Below are 22,030 nucleotides of genomic sequence, written 5' to 3'. Positions count from 1 at the left end.
TCATTAATTCATTCATTACGGTAATAGCTTCATAATAATCAGGGTCATGGAAGGACCAGAGCCCACACAGAATCACTGAGAGCAAGGCCAAAGGAAGATCATTCATTCATTAATTATCTGTAACCGCTTATCCAGTTCAGGGTCGCGATGGGTCCAGAGCCTACCTGGAATCATTGGGCGCAAGGCAGGAATACACCCTGGAGGGGGCGCCAGTCCTTCACAGGGCAACACAGACACACACACACACATTCACTCACACACTCACACCTACGGACACTTTTAAGTCACCTACCAACGTGTGTTTTTGGTGATGTGGCCCACATCTGCAGTTCTCTTATGGTCCACATGTGGCCTTGAATGACGGTGTTGATCAGGGTGAGCAGCGCTGCCTCTGCTCAGTCACAGCTCCACCTTTATATGGGCCAGATATCAGGTGTGTTGTGGATCAAATCTATATTCTGGCTCACTCAACAGGTGCCAGGGCTGTAACTTAACTGTAAGTGCCAAAGGTGGGACAGATATGGCCCAATGTATCTGGTGCCTGGGGTCATCACTTTTATGTTCCCACTATGAAAATGGCAACTGGTGCTGTCAGATTATGTTTAATGGTCCATGGTCCATTTAAATTCATGGAAGAAGTAATTATATCACAACATGTGGACACAGAATTCTGTTCACTAATTTCTCCATTGAGAGAAACAGCCCAGAAACATTCCAGTGTTTTCGGACATCTACTGGGGGACTCCAGAAGACCACACATTGGAACTGCACAGTGCACCTGCGAGTGAGGCTTAAACTATTGGCTACACTGCCCTCACAATGTCTAGGGGTACTTCATACACCCATTTTGTCAGGCTAGGACACAGTCAGATGCTAGTTTTTATCTGCAACAGTGTTCTCCTCTAAATCTGTGAATGAGAAAGTTTTCATTTCCAATGCAATGTTTTTAAACAGATTTTCCAGTGCGACTGAAATGTCTTTACTCTCTATTCCAAAAAAACACACTGATGGACTACAATTGCAGTGTCTCCCGGCCCCATTTTCTGACCATTCGAATAATAGGCTGTGAGTAGATCCACTTTAGATCCAGGTCCACTTTTAATGTTTATCAAAGGTCAGCACATTAGTTAGGAACGAGTCAGTCTTCAGCAGAAATACACAATAATGGACAACGGTGTTGGGATTTTTTTATACCATTTTTTTATGCACTACACATTTTTGTGAACCCATTAAAGTGAGTGAATTGAGCTGCTTTAAGGGGCACCCACTACAGACATTCAGTTCTGACAACTACATAGAAAATCATAATAATACAGAGTATTCTGGGCCTTTAAGGTCACCGTGTTCAATGCCAATTGCTGGCTCCAGGAGCTCCATCCAGTAAATTAGGGATAAGCTAGAGTGGTGTTTTTATTCAAGAATCAGCATCAGCATCAGCACCTGACCTCCACAAAGTTATTACGGCTGTATGCCATTAAATCTGCACCGAAATATTCCAAAATCAACATCTGCCTGGAAGAGACTGAGCGAGAAAAGGGGAGAGAGAGAGAGAGAGAGAGAGAGGGAGAGAGAGAGGGAGAGAGAGAGAGAGAGAGAGAGAGAGAGAGAGAGAGAGAGAGAGAGAATGAAAACAAAGGAATAGAAAATAAGGAAGTGGTAAAGAGGTGAAGAAAGAATTAAGAAGAAAAAGTGGAGGAAGATACATAAAAGCACGAGTAAATTTGTGATAGAAATTGAAAGACAGAGAGAGAGAGAGAGAGAGAGAGAGAGAGAGAGAGAAAGAAAGAGAGAGAGACAGAGAGAGAGAAAGAGAGAGAGAATGAAAATAAAGGAATAGAAAATAAGGAAATGGTAAAGATATGAAAGAAGAATTAAGAAGAAAAAGTGGAGGATACGTAAAAGCACGAGTAAATTTGTGATAGAAATTGACAGACAGAGAGAGAGAGAGAGAGAGAGAGAGAGAGAGAGAGAGTGAGAGAGAGAGAGAGAGAGAGAGAGAGAGAGAGAGAGAGAGAGAGAGAGAGAGAGAGAGAGAGAGAGAGAGAGCTCTGTTTGCGTTTGAAGTGGGTGAAGTGGGACGGCGCTAATTCTCCACAGGGCCTTTCACCAAATGAAGTCAGAAATACAAGCCCAAAGCTCACTCTAATCACAACTCAAATATTGACTCGGCTTTTCACAGACGTCAAACAACTCTGACACACGCTCAGTGCTAACACACCACCACCATATCAGTGTCACTGCGATGCTCAGAATGATCGAACACCCAAATTATACCTGCTCTGTGGTGGTCTTGTGGGGGTCCTGACAACTGAAGAACAGGTTTAAAAGGGGGCAAACAAAAGGGGAGCAACAGATGGACCAGAGTCTGTAATTGTAGAGCTCCTATTGCAGTGTGCTCCTGTATGAGCCCTAGAATGAAACCAGGAGGTGTCCATAATGTTATGGCTGACTGCTGTACTCTAAAACATATTATATACTATATATTATTCTGTACTGATTTGGGAAAACCTGTTCTGACTGAAAAATAGATTTTACAATATCATCATTTCAAGAACAAATCCATTTTTTGTTTGATTTTACTTTGAATTCACAAATGTCATAAAGGATAGACAGATTACTAAGAATAAAATTCATTCATTCATTATCTGTAACCAGAGCCTACCTGTAATCATTGGGCGCAAGGTGGGAATACACCCTGGAGGGGGTGCCAGTCCTTCACAGGGTGACACACACTCACACATTCACTCACACGCTCACACCTACGGACACTTTTGAGTCTCCAATCCACCTACCAACGTGTGTTTTTGGAGCATGAGAAGAAAACCGGAGCACCCGGAGGAAACTGACACAGACACAGAGAGAACACACCACACTCCTCACAGACAGTCACCTGTAAGAAACCCACGCAGACACAGGGAGAACACACCACACTGCTCCGGTTTCCTCCCACGCTCCAAAATCACACGTTGGTAGGTGGATTGACGATTCAAAAGTGTCCGTAGGTGTGAGTGAATGTGTCGCCCTGTGAAGGACTGGCGCCCCCTCCAGGGTGTGTTCCTGCCTTGCGCCCCCTCCAGGGTGTGTTCCTATCTTGCGCCCAGTGATTTCGGGTAGGCTCTGGACCCACTGCGACCCTGAACTGGATAAAGGTTACAGATAATGAATGAATGAATGAATGAATATGATTTGCTATGATTTGTGGAAGTAAAAAATGACTTACTGTGCTTTAAATCTAATTCCTTGCAGCAGGGCTGGCCCTGAGGAGTGTGTTTTATTTGGGCCGATGCTAATGGGATTGGGCTGATAGCCCCTGGCCAGATGAAACTCAAGAGTAGACACAGGGCTGGGGAACTGGCGTCTGGCTTTTTCTCCCCAACCAGCCGGGCAAGCCAAATCCTGCACACCAGTTAGTGCAATAAGGACGGGTTTTTCCTCTCTCTCTCTCTCTCTCTCTCTCTCTCTCTCTCTCTCTCTCTCTCTCTCTCTCTCTCTCTCTCTCTCTCTTTCTAGCATTATCTCTACATCAATCTTTATGATGTGTGCTGCACCTACCACTTAGTGCTCCTGTAAAATGCCCTTCATGTGTTCTCTCTCTCTCTCTCTCTCTCTCTCTCTCTCTCTCTCTCTCTCTCTCTCTCTCTCACACACACACACACACACACACACACACATACATTCTCCCCATTCAGTTAGATCACTAACCTGGAGCATCTTCAAAGCCTTTTGAACTCTTTCAAACACAATGCAGTTTGCTGGTTTCACTGGAACATGGTAATGTTCCCGTTTCCTCTGTAACAAATATACACCAATCAGCCAAAACATTAAAATGACCTACTTTTTAAATGCTCATTATCAATTTTCAGAGCTCGACTGACCATACAGGAGCACTTTGTAGTTCGACGGTAGACTGGAATCCATCTGTTGCTCTGCAACCTTCTTAGTCCCCTTTCAAACTGTTCTACAATAGTCAGGAAAACCAAAGGGCAGGCATTATTTGGATCATTCTCAGTGATACTAACACACTGACGTTGTGGTGGTGGTGTGTTAAAGTGTTGGGCAGGTACGAGTGGATCAGACACAGTAGTTTTGCATAGAGTTTAAAAAAATGACTCAAAGACCAGCAAACTCCATGCTCAGGTTTGCTCATGTTGATGTTCTTTTGTAATTTAAATGCAATACATTCTATAAACGAATCACCAAGCTTAATTTTGAAAAAAATAAAACTCCAGCACTTCCATTTGTTGAAACCTAAGGAAATGTTCAACACAACATAGATATCCTTACATTTATCCTTGTGTAAACAGTGATTGGTTGAGTCCTAGTTAAACCTGGCCTCTGCAGAGTGAGGTCCAGGCCTTTTGGTCTTCTCTGTGACTCTGTCCTGTGACCTGTGTTTGACCTCAGCTCTAATCTTTCAGTTTCATCTGGGGGCAACTTGTCTTACAGGTGTCTCCGCTGCCTTAGAACCTCAGAAACACTCAACAGCCTCGAGAAACCGGACAATAAGACGACAAAGGCTATAGATCACTCTGTCAATGTGTTGAGACACACACAATCTTAGCAGACCTTCTGTGGCAAAGAGATATTGCTTGAAGATTTGGAAATTTAAAATCATTCTTGCTTCGCAGTGAGAAAACTGTTGATACAGGACACAAAAGGACTGCTGATGTAATGCATTGCTTAATTCACTGGGTAGATACATTCATAATCACTTTAGTTTTAGAGCTCCAAAAGTAAAAATAGAAGACTAGAAGACAGGAGTCACCCACATCATTACAATAAATACATTCCTCTAACCACATCCTGGTCTTTCTTAAGGTCACCCTTGCCTCTTGATATTGATTAGGACACAGTGTATCCCACAGTGTAGCTGAATGCAGTTAGACAATAGTGCATTCTTCCACATGCACAAACATGACTTCACAAGCATATGGATGATGTTTAAACTTCCATCCAGACTAAGTCTAAAGGTGAATTCATATCAGTGCAGCAGGTAGTGCCACAGACACACAGCTCCAGAGACCTGGAGTTTGTGGGTTGGAGTCCTGCTGGTTTCCTCCGGGTGACTGTCTGTGAGGAGTGTGGTGTGTTCTCCCTGTGTCTGCGTGGGTTTCCTCCGGGTGACTGTTTGTGAGGAGTGTGGTGTGTTCTCCCTGTGTCTGCGTGGGTTTCCTCCGGGTGACTGTCTGTGAGGAGTGTGGTGTGTTCTCCCTGTGCCTGCGTGGGTTTCCTTCGGGTGCTCCAGTGTCCTCCCACCATCCAAAAACAAGTTGGTAAGTGGATTGGCGACTCAAACGTGTCCGTAGGTGTGAGTGTGTGAGTGAATGTGTGAGTGTGTGTCGCCCTGCAAAGGACTGTGGCAAGCGTCTGTTACCGTCTTGTGCCCAGTGATTCCTGGTAGGCTCTGGACCCACCACGAACCTGAACTGGATAAGGGGTTACAGTCAATGAATGAATGAATTAATGAAAGACTCTTCTCAGGATTCATAAGTTGTGTATGAGTTATAAATGGCATTCATAATATGTGTACTGTTCATGTTTGTGGATATTCACATGATTTTCCGGCAAGTCTTAAAACTTCCTCTCTCACCATGAACCTAACATTAACCCTAAGCTTAAATGTAAACAACACTTACCAACTCTACACCTAACACTAAACTCAGGAGCTCACTTAGAGATCATAAAGGACTATGAATTATCAGTCAAAACATAAAATAGTTGTATCTATCTGGAATGATATATTGAGTAGAATAATATCGCCTTCTAACTACACAATAAATGTGTGTTACATTCCCAGCATTTTGTGTCTTCATCAATCTGGGCCAACTTGTCCTTAACTGTCCGGATGTGTCTGACATTGCAGAGTGGTCAAGGTTAAACATCTGTGATGAAAAGAATGACTTTAAGATGGATTGGAAAAGGAGATGAGGCCTCAAAACATGGCCACCAGCGAAGAGTAGGATGGTATAACTTATGACCTGAGGAGATCTGAGGGATTGCTCCAGCACCATTTATCTGTAGGTGTCTGGAGAGGGTGCATGGAGTGAGAGAGAGAGGGAAGGAGAGAGTGGGACAGAGAGGAAGTGAATACAGCCCTTAGCATTATGACGCAACCTTTACAGAAAGTGTTAAAGGGATCCAGTTCATTCCCTTCTCAACGCAACTCAGCAGCTTCAGAACCAGGGCTAAAGGGCTCTACACAATCCTCTCTCTCTCTCTCTCTCTCTCTCTCTCTCTCTCTCTCTCTCTCTCTCTCTCTCTCTCTCTCTCTCTCTTCTCTTTCTCTCTCTCTCTGCCCTCTTTTGAAGTGGAGTAGGTTCAGATGACTGTTGTAAAATAACTAACCCCCCCCCCCCTCCCTAACCCAATCCATCCTGAACGGCCAGACAAAGACCTCAAGGTGTCTCGTGAATACCGTGTAATTAGCCAATGCTTTTTTTCTTTTAGCATCACAATAGGCATTTAGCTGGTGAAAAGAGGCCATTGTTTTGTGATTGCACACTTGTCCAACTCTCCCGACACCAGATTGGGTCTCAACTACAACAGGAGGTCGAGAAAAGGTCCATATAACAGGGCAAGGCCTTTCCCAAACGCTGAGTTTTGCAGCTTCTCCTGACACCATCACAGCTTCTGGCCTGGACATCTATGTTTCACAGGATCAAGAGCCATCCACCGGAGGAAAGCATATGGACCGCAGAGTCAGCTGAATGGTGATATACATTTCATATTGATTTACCAAATAACCTGCATCTAAATCAGGTTATGTTCTACACGCCAGGGAAATGAATGATGCTCACTGAATAAAATCAGGTGCTCACCAGTTTGTAAAAGAAAAATACACCTCTTCAGGTGCTCCGTAGAAATCAGATGAATCAAATCCTACTTAAATTAATTAATTAATTCGTATTCTGTAAGCACTTCATCCTGTCAGCCTGGAATCATTGGTCACAAGAAAGGAGCACACCCTGGACATAGTGCCAGTCCATTGCAGGTCATTCACACACTCATCTAGTCACTCACACACTCAAACCTGTGGACAGTTTCACACACTCACCCAGTCACTCACACACAAACATCTGTGGACAGTTTCACACACTCACCCAGTCACTCACACACTCACACCTGTGGAGAATTTCATACACTCACCCAGTCACTCACACATTCACCCAGTCACTCACACACTCACACCTGAAGACAGTTTCACACACTCACCCAGTCACTCACACACTCAAACCTGTGGACAGTTTCACACACTCACCCAGTCACTCACACACAAACATCTGTGGACAGTTTCACACACTCACCCAGTCACTCACACACTCACACCTGTGGAGAATTTCATACACTCACCCAGTCACTCACACATTCACCCAGTCACTCACACACTCACACCTGAAGACAGTTTCACACACTCACCCAGTCACTCACACACTCACATCTGTGGACAGTTTCACACACTCACCGAGTCACTCACACACTCACACCTGAGGACAGTTTCACACACTTACACCTGTGGAGAATTTTATACACTCACCCAGTCACTCACACATTCACCCAGTCACTCACACACTCACACCTGAAGACAGTTTCACACACTCACCCAGTCACTCACACACTCACACCTGTGGAGAATTTCATACACTCACCCAGTCACTCACACATTCACCCAGTCACTCACACACTCACACCTGAAGACAGTTTCACACACTCACCCAGTAACTCACACACTCACACCTGAGGACAGTTTCACACACTCACACCTGTGGAGAATTTCATACACTCACCCAGTCACTCACACATTCACCCAGTCACTCACACACTCACACCTGAAGACAGTTTCACACACTCACCCAGTAACTCACACACTCACACCTGTGAACAGTTTCACACACTCACCGAGTCACTCACACACTCACACCTGAAGACAGTTTCACACACTCACCCAGTCACTCACACACTCACATCTGTGGACAGTTTCACACACTCACCGAGTCACTCACACACTCACACCTGAAGACAGTTTCACACACTCACCCAGTAACTCACACACTCACACCTGTGAACAGTTTCACACACTCACCGAGTCACTCACACACTCACACCTGAGGACAGTTTCACACACTCACACCTGTGGAGAATTTCATACACTCACCCAGTCACTCACACATTCACCCAGTCACTCACACATTCACCCAGTCACTCACACACTCACACCTGAAGACAGTTTCACACACTCACCCAGTCACTCACACACTCACATCTGTGGACAGTTTCACACACTCACCCAGTCACTCACACACTCACACCTGAAGACAGTTTCACACACTCACCCAGTCACTCACACACTCACATCTGTGGACAGTTTCACACACTCACCGAGTCACTCACACACTCACACCTGAGGACAGTTTCACACACTTACACCTGTGAAGAATTTCATACACTCACCCAGTCACTCACACATTCACCCAGTCACTCACACACTCACCCAGTCACTCACACACTCACACCTGAAGACAGTTTCACACACTCACCCAGTCACTCACACACTCACACCTGTGGAGAATTTCATACACTCACCCAGTCACTCACACATTCACCCAGTCACTCACACATTCACCCAGTCACTCACACACTCACACCTGAAGACAGTTTCACACACTCACCCAGTAACTCACACACTCACACCTGTGAACAGTTTCACACATTCACCCAGTCACTCACACACTCACACCTGAAGACAGTTTCACACACTCACCCAGTAACTCACACACTCACACCTGTGAACAGTTTCACACACTCACCGAGTCACTCACACACTCACACCTGAGGACAGTTTCACACACTCACACCTGTAGAGAATTTCATACACTCACCCAGTCACTCACACATTCACCCAGTCACTCACACACTCACACCTCTGGACAGTTTCACACACTCACCCAGTCACTCACACCTGTGGACAATTTCACACACTCACCCAATCACTCACACCTGGGGACAAAATCAAACAGCCTATACACCTACCAATATATACCACTCATATGTACCAATACCACTCATCATGAAGAGAAGGTGACCTGAGGTGATGATCAAGCCCAGGACCCCAACACCCTGAAGCTGTGTGTCAGTGACACTACCTGCAGGACCACCGCGTCAGTCCTGGCAATATCTGAGTCCCCGCTAAGACTATTAATGCTGACAGTGTGAAAATCATTAAGAGTTTTGAAAAGCATGATACACTGGCAATGTTGGGCTGAGGAGGGATAACAGTCTTGAGTGATGCAACTGTAAACAATACAATCACATAAAAAACTATTAAAATGTCCCACTTAAATCATAATACCACATCCCTCACCCTGCTGAATCATGTCTGTGCTCTCGCTCTCGCTCTCGCTCTCTTTCTCTGTGTCTCTTAAACACACACACACACACACACACACACACACACACATACACATACACACACACACACAAGCACACACACACACACACACACACACACACACACACACACACACACTTCCCCTCTCTCTACCCTCCACTCTGGGCTCATCCTGCTGAGTAAAAAAGTGCACGTCGGAACGTGTCCAGACTCTGGTTTTGTTCCCAAGGCAATTAACCAATCAGGCCCTCACCTGGGGCTAAAAGGTGTCTAGGGCAAAGAGGCCTCACCCAGTGAGAGACTCTCTAATGGGAGACGAGAGGAAGCTTTAACCTGCAATGCTGGACTCCTTTATGGTGCTGTTCTGTTGTTTGATCTTAAAATATCTCACTTGACCAGGTCACTTCCCATTAACAGGGGGCACTCAGTTCTGGAGGGAGGCCAAAAGGCTAAAGCAAGTCATGCTGGAGAGACTGAAGGGCCAAGGCCAACAGAGTTACCGGCAAAATGTTCTGAAACCTGTGTGTGCATGTACTGAACTGGTGTAGTGCATTGGGTAACACCGCTGCCAATAACACTGCTTCAGATGCACTAGGGTTTGATCACATGGAAATGAGGAGAATCTTGCACTGTGCACCTGGAGGAAACCCATGCAGACACTGGGAGAACACACCAGACTTTTCAGACAGTGACTCAAGGTGAGGATGGACATCACCAAGCATCCTGCATCTTCAATAACAATATTTTCAAATGTATCTGAGGCCATTCCAAGTTGCTAGAGCTCTAAAAGTAAAAGTCATGCTTTACCCTTTTTTCTTTTTTTCGCATCCAGTCATTTTCTAGATCCCCCATTAATGGAGCTGAGTGTTCAGCATTGGATATGGATCTTTAGAAAACATGATAACTGCAGTCCAGTGAGGCCTGTCTGTATAAAACATAGCTAAAGCACAACTCAGATAGCAAATGCAGGGCATTGTACTTGACGTCTGGATGAGTAAAACTCAGGAGGTGTAGTAAAAACATTATGTACAGAATGACAAAAATGTACTATTCTATAAGTCCCTCCTTGCATTCTCTGGAAATTACAAGTCAGTTGTGCTGTTGAGAGTTTGAGTGAACGGGGATCCAGAAAGTGCGGCACTTATTTGGATTTAAGAGCTTCTGGTGATTCTGAAGCCTGATTTATGAGGGCCTTTTTGCCTGAGGGGGTTCCTGCCTGCTGTTGTGTGTATGAACATTAATAGCGCACAGTTAAGATTGATGGAAGACTGTTCTGTCTCCCTTGGGGACTGGGTTAGTATTGCAGTATGATAAAGTTATAATGGTGATGATAATAGAGAAGAGAGATGTACTGGGCTGAGACATTAAACCAGCACTTATAAAGAGGACTAGTGAGATATTAAAGCCCTGCTGTGTTGACTGTGCGGAGTTGCACTACATTCCCCCATATACACGGGATATTATTACTCACTGAGTTGGATTTAAAAGGTTTATTTTATTTCCCTGAAGGGGAGTTTATCTTGAAGTACAGCTCTTATAAACCATCACTGCAAACAATAAGCACATTGTACACATAACACAGATGAAAACAAGGATACAGTGTGGATCTGATGGTGAAGCACTGAATACCCCCCCCCCCCCCTTGTGGTGCAGTTCTTTACTATATGGGTGAGTGAGTGAGTGCATGAGTGAGTAATAGTATGTATGTATGTATGTGAGTGAGTGAATGAGTGAGTGCATGTAATAGCATTAGTGAGTGAGCGAGAATTTGAAGGAGTGAATGAGGGTATGTATGTATTTGAGTGAGTGAATGAGTGAGTGATAGTATGTATGTGAGTGAGTGAATGAGAGAGTGAGTGAGTGTGAGTGAGTAATAATATGTATGAGTGAGTGAATGAGTGAGTGTGAGTGAGTGACAGTATATATGTGAGTGAGTGAATGAGTGAGTGTGAGAGTGTCAGTGAGTGATAATATGTATTTGAGTGAGTGAATGAGTGAGTGTGAGAGTGTGAATGAGTGATAGTATGTGAGTAAGGGAATGAGTGAGTGGGTGAGTGAGTGAATGTGAGAGTGTGAGTGAATAACAGTATGTATGTGAGTGAGTGAATGAATGAGTGTGAAAGCGTGAGTGAGTGATAGTATGTATGTGAATGAGTGAGTGTGAGAGCATGAGTGAGTGATAATATGTATGTGAGTGAATGAATGAGTGAGTGTGAGAGTGTGAGTGAGTAATAGTATGTATGTGAGTGAGTATTTGAATGAGTGAGTGTGAGAGTGTGAGTGAGTGATATTATGTATATGAGTGAGTGAGTGAGTGTGAGAGCATGAGTGAGTGATAGTATGTATGTGAGTGAGTGAATGAGTGTGAAAGCTTGAGTGAGTGATAGTATGTATGGGAGTGAGTGAGTGAGTGAGTGAATGAATGAGTGAGTTAGTGTGAGTGAGTGATAATATGTATGTGAGTGAGTGAATGAGTGAGTGAGTGAGTGTGAGAGTGTGAGTGAGTGAATGAATGAGTGAGTGAGAGAGTGTGAGTGAGTAATAGCATGTATGTGAGTGAGTGAATAAGTGAGTGTGAGTGAGTGAATGAATGAGAGTGTGAGTGAGTGATAGCATATATGTGAGTAAGTGAATGAGTGTGTGAGAGCGTGAGTGAGTGATGGTATGTGAGTAAGTGAATAAGTGAATGAGTGTGTGTGAATGAATGAATGAGTGAGTTAGTGAGTGTGAGTGAGTGAGTGATAATATATATATGTGAGTGAGTGAATGAGTGAGTGAGTGAGTGAGTGTGAGTGAGTAATAGCATGTATGTGAATGAGTGAATAAGTGAATGAGTGTGAGTGAGTGAATGAATGAGAGTGTGAGTGAGTGAATGAATGAGTGTGAGTGAGTGATAGTATGTGAATGAGTGAGTGAATAAGTGAGTGAGTGTGTGTGAATGAATGAGTGAGTCACAACCCAGTTCTATGAGGTGCCTAAGTATAACACAGAGTACATTAAGAGCACAATGACTTACAATAACAAACCTGTATTAATATAAAATTACATTAAAACACATAAATGTGTTCTTGCTTTATTCAATTGTGCCATATTACATTTTTGCAGTGACACTTGTTTATACTGTATTTATTTATTGTCACTGGCGGAACTAAACCTCCTCTCCATTTTTATAGCTTTCCTTTTTAGTTGTAGTTTTCTTTTTTTTTCTTTTCTTTTTTTTTGACTAATTAGGGAATGTCTGCTGCCCGTTTTCTCTGTGGCAACATTTAATAATGAATGAATAGCATGAATGCATCCAGATCTCTTGGTATATGTTTTTAATGTTCTGCTGTAAAGTTTCCTCCAGGAGGATAGGTTACAATACTACAATGTATTGTTCTTATTTTTTATTTATACAGTAGATTAAATCTTACGTAATATAAGATATAATGTTGTATATAAGATAAAGCACACACACACACACACACACACAGAGAGAGAGAGAGAGAGAGAGAGAGAGAGAGAGAGAGAGAGAGAGAGAGAGAGAGAGAGAATTATATATATTAAATATTATATGTATATAAAGAAATTTATTTTGGCACAAATTAAATGTTATTTTCCCCCTCGGTCTTGTTCTCTCACATCTACATATCTGTCTATTTTTCTATTTATCTAGAAAATCAAAGATGCATTATCCCAACAGAAGTTCTGAAGCTCAGCAGTAGATGTATTTTTCAGTGTGTGTATAAAGTGGTGGTTATATATTACATAAGAGACTGAAGCAGAGAAATAAAGCACTCCTAACACAAACCTATATTCAGGATCAGGCAGACAGCTAAATTATTAACCAGCAGTTCTGCTATTGTCAAGGCTTAACAACATCTCATACCACACACACACACACACACACACACACACACACACACACACACACACACACACACACACACACACACACACAGAACCACACTAACATTTATCACACACACACAAAATATTAATCAGTGGGTGGTTTGACTTACAAACTAAAAGTTTGTTGACAGGAAATGACTGATTTGTGTCTATAAATCACTGATTTAAATTCACATCTGCTTTATTTTCTCATTCGGATGGAAGCCGTGTCGCGTGTGTTCCATCAACAGCTGTAATTCCTGTGAAGAAAGTCTGCAAATGCTAACTCTACTTTGTTTTTTGTTTTTTTAAACCACAACCTCTCCCACCAGAGAAAATCACAGCAAGCCCAACTCTAAATATTAACCCTTTAAAGTACCAGGTGTATTACATCCTTTGGTTATAACACATGGAATTTTATGGAATACAGTGCTGTTCCTAAATTATATAAATGTGTAATAATATGGATATGTAAAGGTTAATAAATATATGATAGCAGCATTTATTTGTCGTATGTAGTGGTGATTCATAAAGGCTTTCTCCAAAATCTTTAAACGTCTATTTTTTTTCTATCTACGATGGCCGAGAGTGGTCTTTACTCATGCAGTCATATGAATGGTATAATGATGTCATTATTACAAGAAAATGCCATATAAGTATTATATATATATCTCCAGTGAAGCGTGAAGCCACAGGTGTCTCCTGAGCATATGTATGGAGTGTAATTTTATTTGTGGTGGTAAATACCTTAATAGCAATTTATACGTTTTCTTTGTGAAATTTTAACATTTGAAAACACTGCTAAATAAAATATTTAAGTCTAAATAAACTAAATAAACCGTATACATGATGTTTGGGTTTTAACTGTTTATTTTCGTAGTGTATAATTTGGATTATAGGTTTCTTTACAGGATTTTTAAGGGTTTACTTTGTTTAAGAAAAGTGGAACTTTAAGGTGGACTCCTGAAGATTGCAGCTCCCTGCAGGGGGTGGGCCATTTTAACCAATGGTAATGTCTGGAGTCATATACATGGACTGCTTTAGACAATTGTTTTTTTACTATGACAAGTGAATGTATAAACAAAGACAAAACACTAATTAATTGATTAAAAGATGAGTAAATAAATATATAAAACATAAGAGGTGTTTACGTACGCTATACATCCCTCTCTGAGACTTGAATTATTTTACCTAAGGAACAGGGATCTAGGCTGCTCTCCCCACATCTGGTTACCTACAAGATACAGTAGTAAAAACAGTGTGAGTAGAAGCTGATTCCTGGCAGCCTTACTGCTGATCCGCACCTTTATTGGCCCTGGCTCAACAACAGAGACCTTAAGTGCTAGACATTCATGTTGTCTTCTTCACTTTGTGTGAGTCCGGAGCCTTCAAGATATTAACAGCAATGAGGAAACAGAGGCTAAAGGTACAATAACAGAAGGCAGTCAGTGCCAACTTTCTGACAAGCTCTCCATCCACGGTACAGAGGAGAACACACTGCTGAGACAATTGCGTTCCAGTTCTCAGGAGAAATGGGTTCCTGTGAAGAAAGTCATGTTATTCCACAGTAAATCAGAAAACACACACATTCCTGCGGTTACTCGCCCAGGGGGGACTTATCTTTAAACGTCCTGTTAACACTCGTTCTCTCTCTCTCTCTCTCTCTCTCTCTCTCTCTCTCTCTCTCTTCTCCCTCTCTCTCACACACACACACACACATGCTAAATGACTGTTTATAATGCCTATACATTCATTTTATTTTTTTATTATTTTTATTCAAGAGACAGCTACAAAGACACCTCTAGTTCACATCACAGTCACGCACAATTACCCTCACACACCTCAGCTGCCTTAAACATTTAAATGTGCTGTTAAACTGCACATTAAGCAGTAGGGTAGGACCATCCTTTCACCGTGAGAATGACAAATCCACGCTATGGGTCTGAAAGGACGTGACGCTGTCAAAATGCCCATACTGACAAAAGCAAATAGACACAGCTGAAAACATTTGCATTCTATACCTGTAATTGGGAGAAACACGGATTGTGAGAAGAACAACCTGTAAACAGCGTCTAAGACTGAACTAAGACTGAACTTGGGAGGTGTGGAAATATCCCAGCAGACGTCTTTCAAAACCGAAGGTGGGTTTCAGGGAAACAATGGCAGCGGTAACTCCTGAAAATGAGATATATTTAGTCTTCTGTGTAATTTTCTGTTAAACATATGTTTTCTGCTTTTGTTTCCGACTCTGAAAAATGACAACTTGTAATTAATGTAGAAATTAAATAAATGAAAATTAGTAGAGTTTCTACATACAAACACACCAACACAGAGAGACACATACATACACAAACACACTCTCTCTCTCTCTCTCTCTCTCTCTCTCTCTCTCTCTCTCTCTCTGTCTCTCTCTCTCTCTCTGTGGTTTTAATGTGAGAGAAATAATTCACCCCGAGGGCATTGACAAACACATAGCATCTCAGTTACATCACACACTTCTCTGTGCTTTTACTTACGCATTGTGATGAAAAGAGGAGAGAGCAAACAACAAGTAGAGAGAGAGAGAGAGAGAGAGAGAGAGAGAGAGAAAGAAAAGTGGATAAACAGAGAGAGAGGATGACTGAGAGAAAGAATGAGCGGCAGAGACAAAAACAGAGACAGAGTAATAAAGAAGGAAAAGGAGAGAAAAATAAGTAAGAAAGAGAGACAAGAGACAAAACGAGAAAAAAAGAAAGAAGAAATTACCTACAAAGTAAATTTATGGCTCAGTATCTCTGCTATACCTCCTTTCCAAAATCCGCTCTCGGATCCACCTGTTGACAGCATCAGCTCTGTCAGTGCACACGACTGAAAGGGTTAATACGAACATGCGGCAGAGCAGAGGGTTAAAGGGTTAACAAAAACAAGCTTGTGTTCTTCTGTCAACACCTTCCACACATACAACACTGCAGCCTGCCAAACACAACGGCCGTAAATCTCCCACATTTCAGCCGCCACGTACAGACACACAGACGCCACACACACACACACACACACACACACACGCAGGTACATTCACATCTACAAAGCACTACATGAGCTCCAGGGAGCAACCCAGAAGCACTTACACTCAAAATTAGGTTACAGCACACACACACACACACACACACATTCATGAGTGGTGCCATCATTCTCAGAAGGTGTTTACTGATGTGGGTGCTCACACCACTGAAACCAGCTGTTTTTTTTTTTACAGCTCTGTTTTGTCATGAGTGAATGTCTTCCGAAACCTTTGACACCCCCTTTAGTCACAACATCTGTTCTTATGGGATGACTATGTAATTATTTTTAATTTATCATTTTTTAATCGTTTGATCACATTCAGCCACGTAAACATTACTATGATCAGGTCCCGAGGTTGGAGGATTAGTTCTGGGTCATAAACCCCACTTCATTGCTCCACAGAACAGTTCCAGTGCTCTTGGTTGGTAATGGTGTAAACGTAGGCTCATGTGCAGCTACTTCTGTTCTACACTGACCAAATAAAACGGTGCTTTGAATTCACAGGATCCACATGTGTCAAACTTCACAATAATAAATAATGTTGCGGCAACTGATTTCCTGCCAAGATAAGCTCAATGAAAGACAGCAATAGTAGAGATGTTATTTAACATGCAACTTTTTGACACGTCTGATTTATGGATGTTTTAATTTAAAGGGTATGTCACTGTCATTTTTATATTACGTTAGATTTTCATCCAGAATCCACTGATAGAAATGGAGAACAAAACTAAGTTCCTTTATATAATACCACTATTTTTCATTCTACTGTAAAACTGTCCATTTAAGGTCAAATTTTGACAAGGTATTTCCTGTAAAAGGTTTTTAAATGAAATGCTGAGACTTCGAAATGAATTTGGAAAACATTGGACAAAATGTAAAAAAAAAAAAACCTGTTATATGAGGCATTAAAGAACTATTCAGTCAGAATCATTAATCATGCCTTACTCAGTGTCTATTTTAAATCAAATGTGTGGGTAGATCTAATACCTTCATAGCACCCTCTTCTACTGGTCAGTAATTTTCTACAAACTTTACAAAATGTGAGTGTACACACTCTTTAAAACAATTTTAAAAATGGCTGCACACAAAGGCGACCTAGAGCACATCTACACTCCAAGCTTATTTGGGAATCCTGAATTACACACTGAGGAAATGGAAAACCGGGAGGTACACAAAAGTGGACAATGCAATGATGGATTAAAATAACGCTCAAGCGGCCGTGAACACACCCAGGCCTAACCTTTATTTAAATGTGTGTGTAGATGTCTTATCTTGTTTTGGGGCTAAAGCTACTACAAAAGCACTTCAACTTCACACAGATTTTTGTGTATTGTGACATTTCACAACATCATTTACCCTCGAGACAATATCTGAGTGAGTTACAAGGTCTTGACAAGCTCTGAAAGTGACTCCTTTGTTGTGTGTGATGATATTTAAGGGACGCCCGGAAGCCTGGGGCCTCGGCTCCATGTTTGAACCCCAGTGCCACAGGTCTGCAGGACTTTTATTGTCGTGTGTTGTGTTTTGTGGTTCGTGTGTGTCAGTTGTTGAAGAAGTAAGATTGACGTTGTGAAGACTTTTCAAATCATATACTGCCCCCCTGTGGACGAGGGATGAAGTAGCCACTGAGGAAGCAATAGGAATGTAGGCATTTACAGAAGAAAAACCCAGGGACGGCTTAGTGTTGAATTAAAAAAAAAACAACAGCAACAAAGGGTTAAGTAAGCTTTATTATTTTTTTTATTGTTCATCTCCTATTTATTGTTATTGAGGTTTTACCAGAATTCCAAATTGGGCCCTCAATCTATGTAGTATATTTATTTATAATACATTTTTACCTGACTATCTTCTGACCACTGTGTCCCTTTGAATGCTTTTCACTGTTCCTTTAAAGAGAATATATAATGAAAATTTAGCATTCACTTGGGCATCTGCATCTCTTCCCAACACACAAACTGTGAAATAAGAACACAAAGAAAACCCAGTCAGTTCTGTGTCAGAGTGGTTCTGATTCTGCTTCGCTGCTGAGGTCAAGTGCAGGGACTTTAGGATTGCCCCGCCCCCTCGTCTGAGTACCTCCAATCACAGCGCTGGAGCTTGTGTTTATGTGAGAGCGCAAAGACGAGGTTTAATATGGAGACACAGACACAACGAGCGCTGAGAAATAAGAGAAGTGAGTAAAAACAGACAAAACAAGAACGATGAAGAAAGAAAACCAAGCAAAAACAGCTAAAAAAAACAGCTTCTGCTCGCTTGTTTCTTGTGTGCACATGATAGAGTAACGGGTGTACATTAATGGAGCCTTCCTGTGGTTCATTAGGATAGTGATTTTACTCCTTTAACTTGCCAGTTAATCAAGAGTGAGTGTGCAACCCCTCTTAATTTAGCACAGTGTATTTATTTGTTTTTTTAAAAAGAGGTACTGATATACAGTATATTTTGTCTAGAACCAAAGGCACTTTGATTCGATACAAAGGACGGCCTATATTTTTTGTAATTAACATTTGCTTAGTTGTTGTTAAACGTCACAGAGTGAGAACAGTGGGTGTGCGTGTTTCTCTGTGGCTGTACGGTTCTAAGCACGCTAGCTACATCAGTTTGTTAAGAAGTTGTTAGCTATGTATGACCTGAACTAATGATCTACATCAGTTCACTACTGGTTCCTACTTCCTACTGTGACTGAATTGCATTATCACCCCAAGCACCAGCAGTGAGCCAAAACAAACGAGGTCATAGTGGTGCCCCTGGGTCATCTGAAAATTTGTCACAGCCACAGGTGGTTGACAACGTTAGATTCAACTGTTTCAACATCCTCATGTATTTAAGATGTGAATAAAGCCGTTCGAGTGTGGTTTGACGTGAAACACCGACCGAGAAACTGACCCAGGCAGAATTGTTCACAGTGTTGGTGACAGGACCCAGACATCTGCAGTTTGCAATGCTTATAAAAGCTCCCTCACAGAAATCTGTGTGGGTTTTAGAGGCAATTAAAGCTTAAAGCAGCGGTTCACAGTGTTGGTGATAGGAACCAGATGTCAAAACGTCTGAAGACGTATGAAACCTATACTACTTTCCATGAAAGAGCTTTTAAAAAAATGGAATGTTGCTTTAAAGGGGCAGTAGGCAGTTTCAATGAAGTCCCTGTCTGTTGTTGTAGTTCACTTACATAGCAGCAAGAGGTCACTCATCCTGAATCCTTAACATTACACCAGTGCATTAGTCAAGAGATTCTGTGAGTCGGTAGACAAGAGCGACTGCTAAATGCTGTAAATGTAAACATAAATGTCAAGGACACCTCCGGTGGCCAAGCAGGCGAACTACAACAACAAAGACAGCTGAAAGACGGCCATGGTTTTCCAGTTCATAGCGCTATAAAGTACAATTTAAAATATTGCTAAAATAGTAAAAATATGTTCTATGTATTTTATAGTGAATTTGCACTAGCAACAACACACACTAAAATTATATAGTGCTCCTTTAAAAGCAACAAAACATAATTTGTGCAAGTGTGTCTTTATTTTTCCCTGCGAAGGACTGGCGCCCCCTCCAGGGTGTGTTCCTGCCTTGCTCCCCGTGATTCCGGGTAGGCTCCGGATCCACAGCGACCCTGAACTGGAAAAACGTTTACAGACAATGAATGAATGAATGAATGAATGTCTTTATTTTTATTCACACCTTTACATAGAGTTTTTATAGCCATTAAATTCTTAATTACATCTGGTCCCTATCAACCCCACTGTGACCTTTTCAGCCTGGAAGTTTCTCTAGAACGGTATTTCACATCGCACCTCTCACAGTAGCTTTGTTTATGTCATAGCCGTTTAATTACGCATACGTGTTGGAAAATCTGTTTGCGTATGGTGCTCAGGCATCAAGCTATGCTAATATAACTGTCAGCGCTACCTGATATGGATCTGTAATTATGTAGCCAGGGTTACAGCTAACACTCTCAGCACAGAACTTGAATGAGAACCAACCTGAAAATCCACACTCTTAACAAGGGTCGCCTCTCAGTTGCGTGAAGCTATAAATCAGCCCTCATTCTGGACACTGAAAGCACCGCCCTTGCTCCTCCACACCCTCTGTCACGTGTTTCTTGTTACTTTCCGGCCTCTACGCACATGTATAAACATGTCCTGTGGTGCTGCTGAGCTACACTTTCTTCTAGAACTGTGGTCAGATGCCGCTGAACAAAAAGAAAAAAAAAACGTGCAAAGCAACTGAGCTGAGAGCAGTTTCTCACAGTGGAACTAATGACAATTGGATGAAAATGAGAATGGATAACTCTGCAAGTACTTTAATACTAGTCTTTTTTGTTACATTTTAGAACAACAAAGTAAAACCTTGAAAGCAGTCTGTGCAAACTGGTTAATATAAAATGTATTTATATCTGTGGTATTTATGTAGACAAAGCCAAAGTGTGGTCTCCAAGTGGTTAGGACTTTGGAAGCTGCACTGAAGGCCTAACCTGTCAAATTAAAGCAACAGTATTTTTGCCCCTTATCTCCCTTTAGAGCTGCAGTGTGTCCCGAAATCAAGGAGGTGGGGTTGGGTGGGGTGTGTGTTTTCCTGCCCACCTCTAGAAGTTACACAGTGCAGTTTCTGCAGTGCTGAGCCCTGACTAGCAATAGCAGAGGCTCTATTCCCCTATTACAATCAGTAGAGCATCACAATGATTCTGAAGCTGTGAAAATAATGTAAAATACTACAGAGTGGTGCTTTAACCACTAATAAAATTAAGAGCTGATTTTAGTAACCATCGCACTTTGATTTACAAAGACTGGAGCTGAACATTACTCTAGGCGCCCTGAAAGTTCTACATACATCACTGAGTGGGGGTACAAGTCACAGCATAATCTGGTCAACTGTTAGAAATGGAAAACAGTGGCAACCAGATTATATAATACATGCAAATAGCTGGAGCAAATTTAAATAAAATTGAATGGAATGTATTTTACAGCTTCAAATGATCAGAATTAATCCTACAATATACGGGTTTACGTGTTGGTAGCCTAGCTCAAATTACTCATGTGGACAGCAGGGTGACCTTTGTTAATTTGTTATCACTGTTGGTAGAATTAACTGTTAAATGTAATTCATTCATTATCTGTAACCTTTATCCAATTCAGGGTCGCAGTGTGTCCATACCTGGAATCATTGGGTGCAAGGCGGGAATACACCCTGGAAGGGGCGCCAGTCCTTCACAGGGCAACACAGACACACGCACACACACACCTACGGACACTTTTGAGTTGCCAATCCATCTGCAACGTGTGTTTTTGGACTGTGGGAGGAAACCGGAGCACCCGGAGGAAACCCACGTGGACACGGGGAGAACACACCGACTCCTCACAGACAGTCACCCAGAGTGGGAATCGAACCCACAACCTCCAGGTCCCTGGAGCTATGTGACTGCGACACTACCTGCTGCACCACCGTGCCGCCCCTGTTAAATGTAATATTTTTGTTTATTGTTTTAATTGTTACTTTAAATATGTTGGGTGGGTCTGTGGTCCAGCAGGTAGTGTCGCTGTCACACAGCTCCAGGGTCCTGGGGTCATGGGTTCAAGCCCTAATCCGGGTGACTGTGTTGGTGTGTTTTCCCTGTGTCTACGTGGGTTTCCTCCGGTTTCCTCCCACAGTTCAAAAACAAACGTTGGTAGATGGATTGATGACTTAAAGTGTCCATAGGTGTGAGTGTGAGTGTGTGAGTGTTTGTCGCCCTGTGAAGGA

The sequence above is a fragment of the Hoplias malabaricus genome, chromosome 6 (assembly GCF_029633855.1).
Source record: "Hoplias malabaricus isolate fHopMal1 chromosome 6, fHopMal1.hap1, whole genome shotgun sequence".
NCBI lineage: Eukaryota > Metazoa > Chordata > Actinopteri > Characiformes > Erythrinidae > Hoplias > Hoplias malabaricus.
Note: the sequence above shows the minus strand (reverse complement) of the source record.